Source organism: Schistocerca americana, chromosome 2, assembly GCF_021461395.2.
Source record: "Schistocerca americana isolate TAMUIC-IGC-003095 chromosome 2, iqSchAmer2.1, whole genome shotgun sequence".
Taxonomy (NCBI): domain Eukaryota; kingdom Metazoa; phylum Arthropoda; class Insecta; order Orthoptera; family Acrididae; genus Schistocerca; species Schistocerca americana.
Genome location: NC_060120.1, coordinates 266,300,934 through 266,318,752, shown reverse-complemented (window position 1 = coordinate 266,318,752; position 17,819 = coordinate 266,300,934).

The window sequence follows — 17,819 nt, the reverse complement described above, 5'->3', positions numbered from 1 at the left end:
TTTTATTTTATTTATTTATTTATTTATTTATTATTTTTTTTCTGACGTTGTGTTCGTTGTGATCACCAACGACGATATGTTGTGGATTAGTCTTCTAGCCAGCAGAGTATTTTCCATCACATCATTGAAAGTACAAACATGCCATTCCTAGCTATTATTAGAAAAGAATTTGATAGTTATAGTTTCTTCAAGGCCACGTGTGCGGGGTTTGAATTCCATTCAGCACAGAACTTTTAGTCGCCTGATGTCTAGCTAAACATGCGCCCGTCTCGCTACTGGTGAAGCAACAATAGCCATTTATCGTCTGTCCCTGGCTAGAAAACGACGGTGCTAGATGATGGGTTAGAATCCCAGCCAGGCAAAAACAATTATATTGTCATTTAAGGTTCCAGCATATCGCTATTGGTGAAAACATTTGATATTTAACTTCTGATTTTATGTACAGTCGTGTTCAAAAGTATCCGAACGACCTCAATTGCATTTCGCCTGATTCCCATGCAACCTACATAACGCAGCTGTCTAGCAAGTCTTCTAATCGCTCCTTGGTACAGTCGTTTGACTATTGAAAATGGTTCCAACAAGTCACCACTAAAAAACACTGCTCTGTATCGCAATAACTCAAGATGTAAAGTAATACCACGATACTACAAATATCAGGGAACACCTCATCACAGATAAGACTGTCCTTAAGGCTTGTAAGCTCACATTTATTGCAATAAATGACGTACCTGAAATGTTAGCACTCTCATTATTACGTCAGATAGGTAATGCACGTAGTAAGTTCGTCGTATTCATGATTTCCTCTTCAAAGTAACATACCATACTTGTTATTTTACACAAAATGCCATTAAAAATTTATGTTATTCACGAGCAGCTAGTTGAGAATGTGTATGAACTTCAAATGACACGACGAACCGCCTCGTTCTGCATATGGATTCAAACCCAGGTCATGCAGGCTAAGATTTCGTGGCTGTCGGAAATTAACAGTCATTCCTGACAAGGCATAAAGACAGTGATATACCTCATTTTTGGACAGTATCAGTTAGCAAATATCAACTTTAAATTACATAACGTAACATTTTTAACGGACGCGAATTCCTACCAAGCATCTATTGTCCCTGTTAACGAACTACGACAGATGTTAAATATTGCTTCTTCACAAGTAACTTACTTGAAATGCAGTGAGGTAAAGCTTTGTGTTGGACAGGGATTCTAACCCTGAACCTAATCGGATTGTTATCGAAGCACAACCAACTTTGACATATCGGATTTTCTCGGCAGTAGCTAGATGTATTAACTGAAATGACGAGACGAAACATTAATTTTTCCTTCCCAGGACCCCAACCCGGCACGTATCGCTGTTATATTCCAGAGGAAAGGAACGTTAAGTATGGGTTTGTTACACCAGCAGCGACATGTGAGCATGTTTGAACTAGAAATAATATGACGAAGAGTTCAGTGGTGGCTGATAATCGAACCCCAAACATATCGTTGTTAACTACACACAAAGAGACGACAGTTACCGAATTTTTCTCCACGGAATAACATCCTTGAACTTACAGTGATCCCGCAAATAGTTCTGTGTCTCTCTGGGAGTCGAAAACGACAGATATCGTTAGTGTTAACAACGATTGAAAATGCATTAAAAATAAATATTATTATCTACTAGCAGATAGGTGTTCTCATGCTAGAGCTTGATAATACATAGTGAAAAATTTAGTGCTGGGCTAGGATTCCAACCCATTCATGCACAATATGTGGAGATGTTGAGGAATCTGCAGTTTTGAACAAACAACAAGTTGTAGTCGAGCTGTATTGTCACGAAGGGATCAAATTCCGCGTTAAGGGCGGTCTGAGTTGCATTCCCAGTTCAGAACCAATCTTATCGACATACAGAAGCTCAACTAAAAGATGGAATAAGTGTCCTGTGACCATACACCGAGTTTGTTTCGTCACTAGAAATAAATAACTAGTATCAGAAAGGCTACATGTCGCCACTCCTTACTTTATTGTGGTTCCACCTAACGTCTACATGGTAGAGAAGGAATATCATTTTAGTGTGATTTTCAGACCACAATGCCATTATACCTTCTTCATTTGGCGTAGCCAGAAGAGAATAGAATCTGCCTCTCCCTATCGAAAAACAAGGGCAGAAGTTGGAATCGAACCCATACCACAGTCATATGAAACTACCAGCAGTCCAACAGACCACCAAACCCTCTTTTCTACTGCACATATCTGTATCATAACACCGTTGCGGCACACAAGATGAGAATTCTGACACACAGGCTCCCTGTAGTGGTTTACAGGATGTTCAGTACATTCATTTACTTGCTTGACCGAATCGCCATGGACTAGCTGCCCTGGCTACCCAGTGTATACATTCGACTCTATTTTGTAATCACCGAAATAAAAAAAACGTAACTGCCACGTACACATAACTGTCAACAGTGTAGGATGCAGAAATTTAAACAGGAAGTGTTCCTTTCCATTTGAGCTACTCTATTGCGCTATCTGTTTGTTGATACCGTCTTACAGAGCAAAGGAAATGCTGTAACTGTCTGTCTCTCAGAAGTCTAGATCCGTCCATATGCATTATCTCTCAGCACTGTGGAATGCGTAAGTTCTGGAGGAACTGTTGTTCACTTCCAGAGGTGTTGTCGCTAAGTCGCAGCTAGTAGCGTAACGGTAAGCGTCGCGCACTGTTGATAAAACGTCCCGTGTTCTATCACATTCGCTGCTACATTTTCTTTAAAAGGCAATTCTGCTGTCTGTTGAAGTTACCAGTTTAATAGAACTTTGAAAATTCTCTTCCCTTCTCAAACCAAAATAGTCGCATGTGGAAAAAAGGCTAACTTCTGCGTCATTTTGTTCTTTTCAGGTTTAATAGACCGCCAGGCAGCAGATGCGTCTCGAAGCTTTTGTATTATGTGTGGGGAGAGCACATCGTACCAAAATAGTCAGAAAAGTATTTTCTACATTAGCTGTCGTCTGGTAATGGCATTTTATTCTTCTTCAAACCTTGTTTGACAGATTTAACTCAGAACAAGTTTTCTACATGCATGTAATCAATAAACTGCATGTGCATTGTCAGACTGTTATACATGACATCAGAGAATTCGCATATATTGTTGATGATTAATTTCTCTCACATGTTTAGTGTTGTTGTAACAACACTAAAAGAAACCTTACGAAAACTGTGCACTGTATTGTAAGTAATGAAATAAAACTACCCACGATAACCTTACGACGAAAGTCTGTTTTAACAAAACTGAGTATCTGTACACAAGCGTGCCTCTATCTGCACGAATTAGTAAAATACTACTCACTTAGATTTCTATTGGGTCTGTGTTAAATGGTATGCTGTGTCATACTCAACAGGTATGCAAATGTGGCATTTCATAAATAAAGTTACGTATTCCTAGAAACCCAAAATTTACTTGTCAGCAGCGGAAAGAGGCGTTACCTGTTGTGTAGCATTGTAAGTTTTTCACCATTGCACTTTGAGGTGAAAGTATTTTCTTGCGATTTGCTAATCAATTTATTTCCTTCATACTTATGACCCTGGCATGTGAGTCTTAAGTGAAGAGCAATATTGAATTTGGTATCGTTGACGGTCGATTCGAATTTCTTCAGAGACGCTTCTATTGGATAGCAGTTTGGCCGTCAGAAAGCCGAGATCTACGACAGTTACCACGACTTACTGAGTCGAGCTGCCAAGAGGGTTTTATGTATAAAGGTTTTCTTCTGATTCTGTTACAGAATTTTTTCTGGGTATTAGCAGCTCCATGAAATAATACACAGAAAACTCGCACGCGCTCCCCCTACCACGGTTAGAACTGACGATTCTCTTAACCGTTGGAACACGAGACACGGGCGGTACCACGGGGCTACGGACACACTGCCAGCAGCACGCCAAACTTACCATGGTATTGGCCGCTCAGCCTCACAGTGCATCGTGAAAGACGTTAAAAGTTGTCACTTATGTGAAGAATAGCACTTCTTTAGCCAAAAAATTGAAATTTCTCTCTCAGTGTCTTAGTTTACGTGAGGATTATATCCCACGAGTCATTCAGATGGAAAGGGAATATCAAGTGAATTTAGCGAGTCAATTCAGTACCATACGCGAAGTGTTTGCACTGTCACAGTGTTGCCAAATGTGGTCGCGTCATAGGAGGATACGGGGAGGCAGCGCGGGGTTTGGTTAATATGCAGCGTTTTCTCCTACCAGCTGTGTCAAACATTCAGGTGTGTAATCTTCCATCACGATTACAGTTTCCCACAAAATAGATACGAATGAAACACTTACCTTGTTACTTTGTGACAAAAGATTATTTCAGGACAATAAAAAGTCTTTGGAAATCAACTTTGCCCACCTGTCACGAGAAGTAAGATAACAAACACCTCGAAATCGATTGCATCTATGTGCAGTCTTGTGATCATACAAGTAGAATTTCATGAATTGCACGAGAATGTAGAAAAATTTTGGTGCGAATGGAAGCTGTAAGAAACACAGTTACCTAATTATTCTGTACCACGTAATAATCAATTCATTTGATAATTCAGAAGAGAAGAAACTAAAAATTATGCCTATTAAGACAGAAACTATAGTGCAGATGCGGGCACTGTGCAGATCTGCGCTTTTTCATCTTCAGATCTATACAAATAATGTATACTAACCAGCGTATTCATTGCTTTCGTAATGTTTTCCTCTTGTTTAGTCCTATTCTGATGAACTGGATCCACACCCATGAGTCTGAATTTTTCTTTGTATCTTTCCATTTACTATCTTTGAGTGTTATTGTTCGGTGGTCAAAAAGAAAAATATTATGCCTGCTCCCACGAGGTATCAAAATGGGGTTGCAAAAAGGCTAACGAATTATAATCAACATACAGTGAGACGCCAATTTGTCTGTCGTCGTGGTATTAAGACGACAGAAATAGTTAGGTGTTATTGCCTGCATCACCGGCATCCCCTTGTCGTCGTCTCTTATTGAGATTTTAATATTAACCTGAACACAAGACGCCGAGATAAATGTGTATATTCTCCGTGACGAAACATCCCACATTCCATTCATCCTGATCCATTAGTTACGTGCATCGGCGACAATGAGTGATAGGAAAGCTGTTGTGGGGTACGAATAACAATAACAATGGTAGTAATTACAAATCAATAATCAAGGATGGGTTTCCTGCATTACAGACGATTAACAAAATAACCAAGAATGGCTGAGTGTTTAATTGGCGCACTGAGTAGGTGTTCTTACCACTTTGTTACTGAATTCTGTTCTAGTTGTTTTCAGAGAGAAAACAAGGAACCCCGTAGCCATACATATCGCTAGTACAACGAGATATTACTTATCAACTATCCTTGCTTTACATCACGAGACGAACATGGCGTCACTGAGCTGATATTTGAAATACATCTCTAATTTCTCTCCCTGTCAAGTAGGCATATAACCTGTTTACAGTTATTTTCATCGGGATACATAATGCAAAAATACAACTTTTAAGTGTGTTATTGCATGATTCCAGTTACTGACAGTCTATTCGTGAGCTTGCTCGCATTCAGTGGGGTGAAACCTATCACAGAAGCAAGCAAAACACAAATATTTCTTGCACCATGTGCAACACATAAACGAAATCTCGCTGCACTGACGTCCGATATATTGAACGGAAAAGTATCTGATTCATGTTGCTAAATACAGCTCTATCAGATATCAATTTGGAAGCGTACCAAGTGTATAAAAGTATATCTTGAAATACGCAGAAAGGCCCATAGAGGTATTCGACTGAAACATAGCCATGACCAAAATTGTAACTGGGGTCGACAGCATCGTCGTCTACCACCTTGATAACTCGAACGGTGACAGTGCTCGGCCAGTTACTTACGTTTGCTGGTGTCAAAGATACAGCATGAAAACGCAAAAATGTTAATAACCCGAAGATCATTAGTTTTGGAACCCATAGAAAGTAAAGCAGTCATCTGTCTGAAGAGTGCTTTGAACACCACAGTGCTTTAATAGGCACGGTCTTGTTGGAGCTGATATGCTGTTGCTTTCATCCGACCTTTGACTTGACTTACCTAGCCAGTTAATAGGGGAACCTAGAGTTTTACGTGGCTTTCGGACCACAGTGCAACTCGGCATTTTTCACATCACCAAACACTGCCCGAGGGGAAATATGTGTAAAACGGCACATAAAAATCGTGGGACTGGTGAGGGATCCAACCTGAAACCTTCGTATTCATACTCTTGCTCTTTATCACCTTGCCATCATGTATCCAACACTGTGGTTTCTGCTTGACAGTGAAATTAAAGATCTCTCGTTTGTGCCTGCGTTGGCACTTGCGTGTCCCTTAAGAGACCTTACCTTTGGGATTACCCTCGTATACGTGTGTGTAAACGCCTTCCAGTGCCCACTCAAGGAAGACAAGGATACATAGTCTACCTTCAACATTACAAATACGCCTCAGTTTGTGGATGAACGCAAACTTAGGTTGATAATCATTTTGAATATTTATCAGTACTGTACCCACTGGTGTGAAACTCGTTTTCAACCAATGATTCCCACAGCTACAGGAACACTACTTTAATACCTCTTAGACAAAATACTTACGCAGTGCTATCAGACGAAAAGATCAACCTGACACAGACTGTGGGAAGTTTGTTTTACAACTTTCGTACCTGGATAAAGAGCTTTTCCTATTTGAGATATCTGTGAACGTTGCTGCATAAGACGATTTAAGAAGAAACTAAATTCCTTCAGCTACGCCAATGTTAAAAGAAATGGCGTTAACGGCACTAAATCGTGGTTTGTAAATCGTTTACCAGCCGTACTCTGTCGCATTTCGCTGGTTCGAAGACAAAAAGCTTACTGACAAATTTCACATAAGGAAAAGGGGGGCGAAATGTCTCCCACTCGAAGGTCATGTTGTTTTACTTAAATGATTACAAAATCGGGTAAAACGAACAATGAAGTTGTCAGTATAAGCACATTACTGTTGTCAATATGATGTTGCACCGCCCAGGGCCTGTACTGATAAAGGGCCCGTTTAGGTCAGGCATATTGTACACAGAAGTGGAAGAAAGAGCACCACTAACTTCTACAATCCGTATGCATTGCATACACACAGAAATTACTGTTACTTTGTACTTATGGAGCCCAATGAGTGAATTGCATATTTGCGGTGAGAAAGAGCAGTGGCAAACAGTCTTCGCTACTTTAGGTTACTCAAACTGACGTCACTCTGAGCTAGAATTTATGGTCAGCGACTAAGTTTAAAAATGGCTCTGAGCACTATGGGACTTAACATCTATGGTCATCAGTCCCCTAGAACTTAGAACTACTTAAACCTAACTAACCTAGGGACATCACACAACACCCAGTCATCACAAGGCAGAGAAAAACCCTGACAGCCGGCCGGGGTGGCCGAGCGGTTCTTGGCGCTACAGTCTGGAACCGCGCGACCGCTACGGTCGCAGGTTCGATTCCTGCCTCGGGCATGGATGTGTGTGATGTCATGAGGTTAGTTAGGTTTAAGTAGTTCTAAGTTCTAGGGGACTGATGACCTCAGAAGTTAAGTCCCATAGTGTTCAGAGCCATTTGAACCAACCAAATCCCTGACCCCGCCGGGAATGGAACCCGGGAACCCGGGCTCGGGAAGCGAGAACGCTACCGCACGACCGCGATAAGCGACTAAGTGTAAGGACAGTGAGTCGGATGCGGGTTTTGCAACTGTGATATAATTTCCTTACATTATGGAAGCGAATATTAAATTTGAAGTAATGCTGCGAAAAGTTTGGACTTGGGTAGCTTAGAATGAAAATCTTTCTGTTTATTGCAAAGGAAAACAATTGATTTTCTAAAGCATTCTGTGTCATACACAACTTGAAACAGGTCACGTCGACCAAATCATATGGAAGAACCGACAGCGATGTACATCGGAAGGCAGTAACATCCCTTGGCTTTTGGTTTGGCAGTATTCGACAGCCATTTCTAGGCGCAAGTAAAGGAAGAAAGGCAGCGCGTTTTCGTTATCAAGTAACGTCTTCATCAATTACTTTAGTTTTAACGTGATCTACGAGTAATTGCTGATGTTTGCTATTAACATGAAAACGATTCCGTAGACAGGGAAAGAGCTTGTTCTTGGGCAACTACTTCTATAACGACCAAAACGCCTTAAATGATCTTCAAGTATATGTGTTCCAGCAGCGGTATGAAGAAAATGATAGTAATAATGACGGTGATAATCGAATTATCCGGTAACTTCACACTTCACAGTGGATTTTCTCGAACTAAGAAATTTTCTGAATTAGTGAAAATTTCAAAATGGCTTCAAATCGAGGCTATGACGTCTAGAAGAGTCTTTACATCCTGCTGACATGAGAATAGCATAATCTCCACGTCAGAAGCTTGCTTCTACTTAACCATTTAATAGACTCGCGTTTTTTTCCACCGTGACTAGTTTTGTAAGCTAAGCACATCATCCATTACAGCACACTCCTGGGGCTGAGAAATGTGGCCACAATGGTCTGGTGGAACGAACTATCACAAGTGCAATGCGTGGGTTCAGGCATTTACTTTTAAGAGGCACAAACAGATTTACTTTACCTCTGGTAATCTCAAGAGAAAGCTGTTATGATCCAGAATCCGCATTAAACATCACGTTCCTTCATTCCAAACTGGGCAGAGCCGGTTTAGGTTGGAAAATGACATAGGTGGAGGTAGGGCTAAACACAAATACTGTCGCCAGTAAACTTAATTACATTAGAAAATTTCATTTTATTTGATGAACTAATAGCCGTCTAAAGGAACAGGGCTCTTATTTTACTTGTACTTGATTGAACTAGAGACGTTGAAAAATTTAGTGCTGGACTGTGATGCGAATTCGTATCTCCTCTTCAAGGATCTGAATCTCTCGGAACAGTTTAGTTCAATCATTTTGTTCCTTTTCCCAAGACTGCAGTCTTCTCTAGGTCTCCTCCAAAGGTAAATATGTGGGTCCGAATCCTGATCCAGTAAAAAAATATTCATAATTTCATTTCAAGCCCTATCACATGCACACCGGCCTGCTAGTGAAAATTAACGTGCATGTGTAATGTCTCTTCATGTTGCCAACAATTTCTGGACAAACACGCACACATATTACCGTTGGTGAGTAAGCAATTGATACTTAAGCAATATTCGTGGACAATAAAGAAGAACGACAGGAGTGCGGTTCGATTGTCGCTCAGGCACAAAAATTTGTGTCCTTATTTTAGATTCAAACACCTAGCAGCTGGCAAGAAAAACCGATACGTACCATTTGATTTTACTTAGTTAACAATCCGATGACGTCTTGGGTTCGTATCTACGTCGCAGAACTTCACATCATGCGCTTCACCTTTAAATGCATACACACTTCGTTACTTCTGAATTGAGGTATATCAGACATCTTTCATGGTTAGGTCTTGATAGGAGTCCCGGTTTATTACAAAAACTGTGTCGTTTATTTTCGAGTTTAGATTTGGTTATTGATACAGGCGAAAATTTCGGTACTTCATGACTCTTAATGGATAGTCAGCAATATGATATGATTAGATTAGATTAATACTTGTTCCACAGATCATGAATACGACATTTCGTAATGATGTGGAAAGAGTTAGTTTAATGAAAGATTTCTTTACATACCAGCATTCAGTTTCTTTACAACAATCTCTCTCTCTCTCTCTCTCTCTCTCTCTCTCGCTCTCTCTCTCTCTCTCTCTCACACACACACACACACACACACACACACACATTCTTTTTTTATTTTTATTTGTTTGTTGTGATCGACTCTCGGCGAGGCACGAAAACGTCCGTGAATGAGTTTCTTAGTTTTGAGTACAGTTACGAAAGAAATATAAAAACAACTATGAGCGTTACTTCAAATTGTTCAAATGGCTCTGAGCACTATGGGACTTAACTGCTGAGGACATCAGTCCCCTATAACTTAGAACTACTTAAACCTATCTAATCTAAGGACATCACACACATCCATGCCTGAGGCAGGATTCGAACCTGCGACCATAGCGGTCGCGAAGTTCCAGACTGTGGCGCGTAGAACCGGTCGGCCACTCCAGCCGGCTGAGAGTTACTGATTTATAATGCTTAGTAGCAGTCAGTTCTGAGTATTATTAGTAACTAAGCTCCAGTCCCTAAACCTAGTTACAGAAATGAGAACCAGACGCATTACGTATTCCAGGCCGTAGCAGCCGCGTCTTCGAGGCGCCAGCTATGGTCACTTCCCAGCCCGCTTAGAATCACATCGGTTCGTCTTCTTCCTGCTGGTAATGTAACTGAGATTTTGCAACAACGAAAGGTATGTTTGGCAACTCTGTGATCTACGAGCTACTTCCTGGTGTGCACGGAATTAATCCTCAAAGTTAACTTCATTTCTCCTGTCATTTCCATTGAATAATCTGAGTTGTTATCGCTTGAGGTGTAACAAAAGATTGTAAATTTACGGTTTTCAGCCCAGCAAAGTCATTGAACGTGGCAATCGAAACTAATCTCGTCCTGTAAATAGCGGTTTACGAGTTCAAGCCACTATTGGCCTCGTAAGAGGAAGGGGCAAATCGTATCTATCCACCAGCTCTGTGTCGACGTGCTGACCTATCGAAAAGCAACTATTATAGTTCGCGGTTTCAGACTCGCTAAATCAAACGTTTTGTATCCCTTCTGTGTAAGAGCTGCAAGCAGTCAGATAAAACATCGATAAGCAAATCGCAAGAAAATACTTTCACCTCAAAGTGCAATGGTGAAAAACTTACAATGCTACACAACAGGTAACGCCTCTTTCCGCTGCTGACAAGCAAAATTTGGGTTTCTAGGAATACGTAACTTTATTTATGAAATGCCACATTTGCATACCTGTTGAGTATGACACAGCATACCATTTAAACACAGACCCAATAGAAATCTAAGTGAGTAGTATTTTACTAATTCGTGCAGATAGAGGCACGCTTGTGTACAGATACTCAGTTTTGTTAAAACAGACTTGCGTCGTAAGCTTATCGTGGGTAGTTTTATTTCATTTCTTACAGTACAGTGCACAGTTTTCGTAAGGTTTCTTTTAGTGTTGTTACAACAACACTAAATATGTGAGAGAAATTAATCATCAACAATATATGCGAATTCTCTGATGTCATCTATAACAGTCTGACAATGCACATCCAGTTTATTGATTACATGCATGTAGAAAACTTGTTCTGAGTTAAAGCTGTCAAACAAGGTTTGAAGAAGAATAAAATGCCATTACCAGACGACAGCTAATGTAGAAAATACTTTTCTGACTATTTTGGTACGATGTGCTCTCCCCACACATAATACAAAAGCTTCGAGACGCATCTGCTGCCTGGCGGTCTATTAAACCTGAAAAGAACAAAATGACGCAGAAGTTAGCCTTTTTTCCACATGCGACTATTTTGGTCTGAGAAGGGAGGAGAATTTTCAAAGTTCTATTAAATTGGTAACTTCAACAGACAGCAGAATTGCCTTTAAAAAAAAAAATGTAGCAGCGAATGTAATAGAACACGGGACGTCTTACCAACAGTGCGCGACGCTTACCGTTACGCTACTAGCTGCGACGTAGCGACAACACCTCTGGAAGTGAACAACAGTTCCTCCAGAACTTACGCATTCCACAGTGCTGAGAGATAATGCATATGGACGAATCTAGACTTCTGAGAGACAGACAGTTACAGCATTTCCTTTGCTCTGTACGACGTATCAACAAACAGATAGCGCAATAGAGTAGCTCAAATGGAAAGGAACACTTCCTGTTTAAATTTCTGCATCCTACACTGTTGGCAGTTATGTGTAGGTGGCAGTTACGTTTTTTTTATTTCGGTGATTACAAAATAGAGTCGAATGTATACACTGGGTAGCCAAGGCAGCTAGTCCATGGCGATTCGGTCAAGCAAGTAAATGAATGTACTGAACATTCTGCAAACCACTACAGAGAGCCTGTGTGTCAGAATTCTCATCTTGTGTGCCGCAACGGTGTTAGAATAGAGAAACGAATCGTAGAGAAGAGATGATAGTTTCATATGTTGACGGTCTGGGTTCGATTCCAACTTCTGCCCGTGTTTTTTGATAGGGAGAGGCAGATTCTATTCTCTTCTGGCTACGCCAAGTGAAGAAGGCACTGTGGCCTGAAAATCACATTAAACATGATATTCCTTCTCTACCATGTAGACGTTAGGTGGAACCACTACAAAGTAAGGAGTAGCGACATGTAGAAACTCTATCACCAGTAGCCTTTCTTATACTAGTTATTTATTTCTAGTGACGAAACAAACCCGGTGTATGGTCACAGGACACTTATTCCATCTTTTAGTTGAGCTTCTGTATGTCGATAAAATTGGTTCTGAACTGGGAATGCAACTCAGACCGCCCTTAACGCGGAATTTGATCCCTTCGTGACAATACAGCTCGACTACAACTTGTTGTTGGTTCAAAACTGCAGATTCCTCAGCATCTCCACATATTGAGCATGAATGGGTTGGAATCCTAGCCCAGCACTAAAGTTTTCACTATGTATTATCAAGCTCTAGCATGAGAACACCGGCCGGCCGAAGTGGCCGTGCGGTTAAAGGCGCTGCAGTCTGGAACCGCAAGACCGCTACGGTCGCAGGTTCGAATCCTGCCTCGGGCATGGATGTTTGTGATGTCCTTAGGTTAGTTAGGTTTAACTAGTTCTAAGTTCTAGGGGACTAATGACCTCAGAAGTTGAGTCCCATAGTGCTCAGAGCCATTTGAACCATTTGAACCATGAGAACTCCTATCTGCTGGTGGATAATAATTTTTATTTTTAATGCATTTTCAATCGTTGTCAACACTAACGATATCTGTCGTTTTCGACTCCCAGAGAGACACAGAACTATTTGCGAGAACACTGTAAGTTCAAGGATGTTATTCCGCGGAGAAAAATTCGGTAACTGTCGTCTCCTTGTGTGTAGTCAACGACGATATGTTTGGGGTTCGATTCTCAGTCACCACTGAACTCTTCGTCATATTATTTCTAGTTCAAACATGCTCACATGTCGCTGCTGGTGTAACAAACCCATACTTAACGTTCCTTTCCTCTAGAATATAACAGCGATACGTGCCGGGTTGGATTCCTGGGAAGGAAAAATTAATGTTTTGTCTCGTCATTTCAGTTAATACATCTAGCTACTGCCGAGAAAATCCGATATGCCAAAGTTGGTTGTGCTTCGATAACAATCCGATTAGGTTCTGGGTTAGAATCCCTGTCCAACACAAAGCTTTACCTCACTGCATTTCAAGTAAGTTACCTGTGAAGAAGCAATATTTAACATCTCTCGTAGTTCGTTAACAGGGACAACAGATGCTGGGTAGGATTTCGCGTCCGTTAAAAATGTTACGTTATGTAATTTAAAGTTGATATTTGCTAACTGATACTGTCCAAAAATGAGGTATATCACTGTCTTTATGCCTTGTCAGGAATGACTGTTAATTTCCGACAGCCACGAAATCTTAGCCTGCATGACCTGGGTTTGAATCCATATGCAGAACGGGGCGGTTCGTCGTGTAATTTGAAGTTCATACATATTCTCAACTAGCTGGTCGTGAATAACGTAAATTTTTAATAACATTTTGTGTAAAATAACAAGTATGATATGTTACTTTGAAGAGGAAATCATAAATACGACGAACTTACTACGTGCATTGCCTATCTGACGTAATGATGAGAATTCTAACATATCAGGTATGTCATTTATTGCAATAAATGTGAGCTTTCAAGGCATAAGGACAGTCTTATCTGTGATGAGGTGTTCCCTGATATTTGTAGTATCGTGGTATTACTTTACATCTTGAGTTATTGCGATAAAGAGCAGTGTTTTCTAGTGGTGACTTGTTGGAACCATTTTCAGTAGTTAAACGACTGTACCAAGGAGCGATTAGAGGACTCTCTAGACAGCTGCGTTATGTAGGTTGCATGGAAATCAGTCGATATTCAATTGAGGTCATTCGGATACTTTTGTGCATGACTGTACTTCGTTAACAATTCGGTTAGTTGCCGGTTTCGCATCCTTGTCACTCGCTTTATATGATGGCATTTCAATTTTAAACATGAGCATACCTTGTTCCTTGTGAATGACACCATACTAATCGTCGTTGGAGGTAGTTCCCTGGTAGGTAACTGTTATGACAGGATTCCCAGTTCAGTACAAACATTATCGTCATTTATTTTCAGGATCTGAATTGATAACTGATACTGGTTTAAACGTCTATACTTCACAGCTCTTTATGCCTAGTGATCGGGTCTCAATAAGGCACAAACAAAGCTTAGCTTAGTTAGCAATGGCTATAGGTGCTGGGTTTGAATCCAGGACCAGAACGACGACGGTGGTCATGTCATTTAAACTTCAAATTTGTGTACACGTAGCTGTTGATGTGGTACGAGAACAATGACATTAGTGGTCATTCGCTGCTAATGTTGAGACTTCCTTAGAGTGCTTGTTGCCGTTAATCGCGTTTTTGTACTGATTCGTCCAATATCCAGTTTCCAGAGCCACTCGCCGATGAGCGACCTTCAGCACGTGGATGGAAAACCTTTTAGAGAGCGAAAAACTTTTTTCTAATTGCCATACAGCTTTGTAACTCCATATATTGTCTCAAGTATTTAATTTTGACTAAGGATTACTGTACGATATATGTAAAATAATCCGTTTTCTCAGAACTTTTGGAATGTCACTTGTTGTAATTAAGGTTAGTTTATGAGTGTTATGAGGTGTCTCATCATTAAGAACGTGTTTTCTAATATGTTTTGTATGACGATATTAGTTGACGCTTAGACTGACTGCCATAAAGACCTTTGGTCTCTAGTTGTCTCTTGCGGTACCCATTGCGTGTAGTCAAACGACTGTACCCCACGGGGTTTTGGTGTTTAGAGGACCTGCAACACAGCTACGTTATGTTGGTTGTATTCGGCAGTGACCCACTTTTTTTGCTGACAAGTGTACCTTGTCATAAAGCAGCATCTGTGAGCCAATGGTTTGTGAACAGTAACATTCCTGAAATGGACTGGGCTGCTCAGAGTCCCAACCTAAACCAAAGGGATCACCTCAGGGATGAGATGGAGTGTCGACTTCGCTCTGCACCCAGCATCTACGATAACTACCTTGTATGGCATTGGCACTTCAAGGGCGAATCGGCTGCACATTCCTCCAGAAACATCCAGATACTTCATTCAAAGTATCTTCATCAGAGTTCAGCCTGTGATAAAGGCAAAAGATGGTCCCACCCATATTAGTGCACTCTAATTTGTATCTAGATACTTTATAAGATCATGTATTTATAAAATCAAAACATGCCTTTCTATCTCAATATTTATTTCGCAAGTAACTGAGATAAAACGCTCATGACTGTGTTGAAGATCTGCATAGCCTACCTCAATGTCAGCTTACTCTCAAATGAGTCTTGGATTTCCTACAAACTTTATGTAAAAACATTCTATTCTCAACTGTTTAAGTAATGTGATATCGAAAAACGAAGTACAAAAATATATTTAATAATATGATTAACCTGCTTCTTTTTTCATTTCTATCAGTATTAACGCAAAAGAGTCTTCGCACTTCACATTAAATTTGTTTCAATCCAGAATCTATTAACGCAGTAGCAACTACACGTGAGTCCACCATTTCCACAAAGATGTCGGTCACTTCAGCAAAGTAATATCAGTAAAACATTCATAAAATTTAAAAGGCTTGGGAGTTTATGCCTAAAATTTTTATCGTAAGGATAGTTTCGTGCTGGTTCCAAAAAGTCTTAGATTTTGTTAATGTGTGGTATTTCCAAAGTTATGGAGATTTTAATATTATGATGCAGGTTTTAGTAATATTAATTAATCTGATGTGTTTTTGCGTTACGTTGTATATATGAAACACGTTCTCCTGCCCTCCAGAATCTGTCGAATAAATTTTACTTTTCAAAATAGCCTTTTAATTGAATTTGAATCTTCCGCAACTTTTCCTTTTGTTTTGCATACGCTTTTGGAGTTATCGGTACTCAATGAAACCTGTTATACTTCTATCTTTAGTTGTTATCGATCCTCAGCTCATGGCATTAAAATACATGATAATGTACTGAAATGTTTTCGACTTTCGAAATATGAATTTCTTGCAGTCGTCATTAACTACAATATCTAAAGGATTCTATGGTTTCTGTGATAGCAGCAAGGTATCGATAATGTTCTGCCGTTGTCGTAAACGTGCCTTGTGCACAAGAAAAGGAAATTGGAAGTCAGTGGATGTAAATTTTGGTTAAAACAACGGTCTTTTAATTGAATTTAAATTTTCTGTTAGTTCTGCTTTGTTTTGCATGCGCTTATGGAATTGTTCAAACGAATCAGTGCCCCTGAATCCTGTTATACTACTGTCTTTGTTTCTTGTCTGTTCTCAGTTCATTGTATCAAAATTTGGGATAATGTATTGAAAAGTTTTCGACATTCGAAAGATGGATTTCTTACAGGGATCCTAAACTAGAATTTAAGAAGGATTCTATGGTTTCTAAGCATTCATCAAGCAACCGGCAACCTAGTGCTCTTGTGATAAAAAATGTCTTATGCATAAGAAAAAAAATGGAATTCACTTCGTGTAATGTTTGATAAGAGACGAAGAATTCCTTTTTAGGCGTCGCAATCGACTTTGCTTCGACAATCGATTATGACATTGAGTGGCTCAGAGAAACACAATGTTGAGCGCCATTGACGTGTATTTTGAGTTGCAGGGCAACCTGCGCTGCGTACATAATACACAAGGAAAAGGCTCTAATTTCGCTCAACGGTTGTTTGGTGATGGCGCACGGTAGCCACTAGTGCCTACCGTGAGATCACATTGGCAAGCGACGGCTAAAATGGGTGACATTAACAAGGGCCCGTTTGCGTTTTCCGAGATTACAGCCACATTTGACGAGTTACATGAAAACATGTTCTTCGTGAACCTTATATCTCTGACCGGGTTGCTGAATACATTCCCGGAGACTCAGATGACTTAGAAGAATGCCAGTTTTGTACCTAATGTATTCAGGAGCGTAATGGTAGGTCCACGTACATATCACTATGTTTCTGAAACGCATGAAATACGACGTTATTACGTAATGGTTTCTGTTGAAGGCTTGATAGTGATTTCTTCACTTACATTCGTGCAAGTAGTAATAATAACAACAACAATGATGATAGTAATAACAGCAATAATATCTGTTGCTATTCAGGTTATCTGCGAAGGATTTCGAATTGGCATTAATATCGAGCAGTCTGTAACTGTCTCAGATTCGTGGAGGGGCGGAAGAACGGACCTCTTCTCAGGAAAGGTTGAGATGCAGTCCACAAAGGAAGTTTAAGTAGAAGGCATCTAATAGAGGCGAAGAATATGTATCTCATTCTGGAAAAACTGAAAATGAAAAGGATGAAGGACCCAACTGCTTCTGTCCTCTTAAATGTTTTGGGAAAGTAGGAGAAAGCAATGTGAGGCAAACGTTCAAACCATTCTGGAAAGTGGGTACCTTCGATGTTCAGAATGCTTCTGGCTGTCCACCTAAGTAATGTACGTAGGTGTAATGTGACTCCTGAATACCCATAATCTTTATTCATCAGCGAGACATATGGCACATAGTATGTTTCAGTAAACATGTAAGAAGCTAGATCCAGCTCTTACTCCTCTGTTAAAATACGACGGATCCAGACTCACTGAAGAGAAGAGACCTACTGACGTTCTGTCCCTCTTAGCTTACATCCCAAATGTTCATCACAGATTTTTCTTGCTACTTAAACA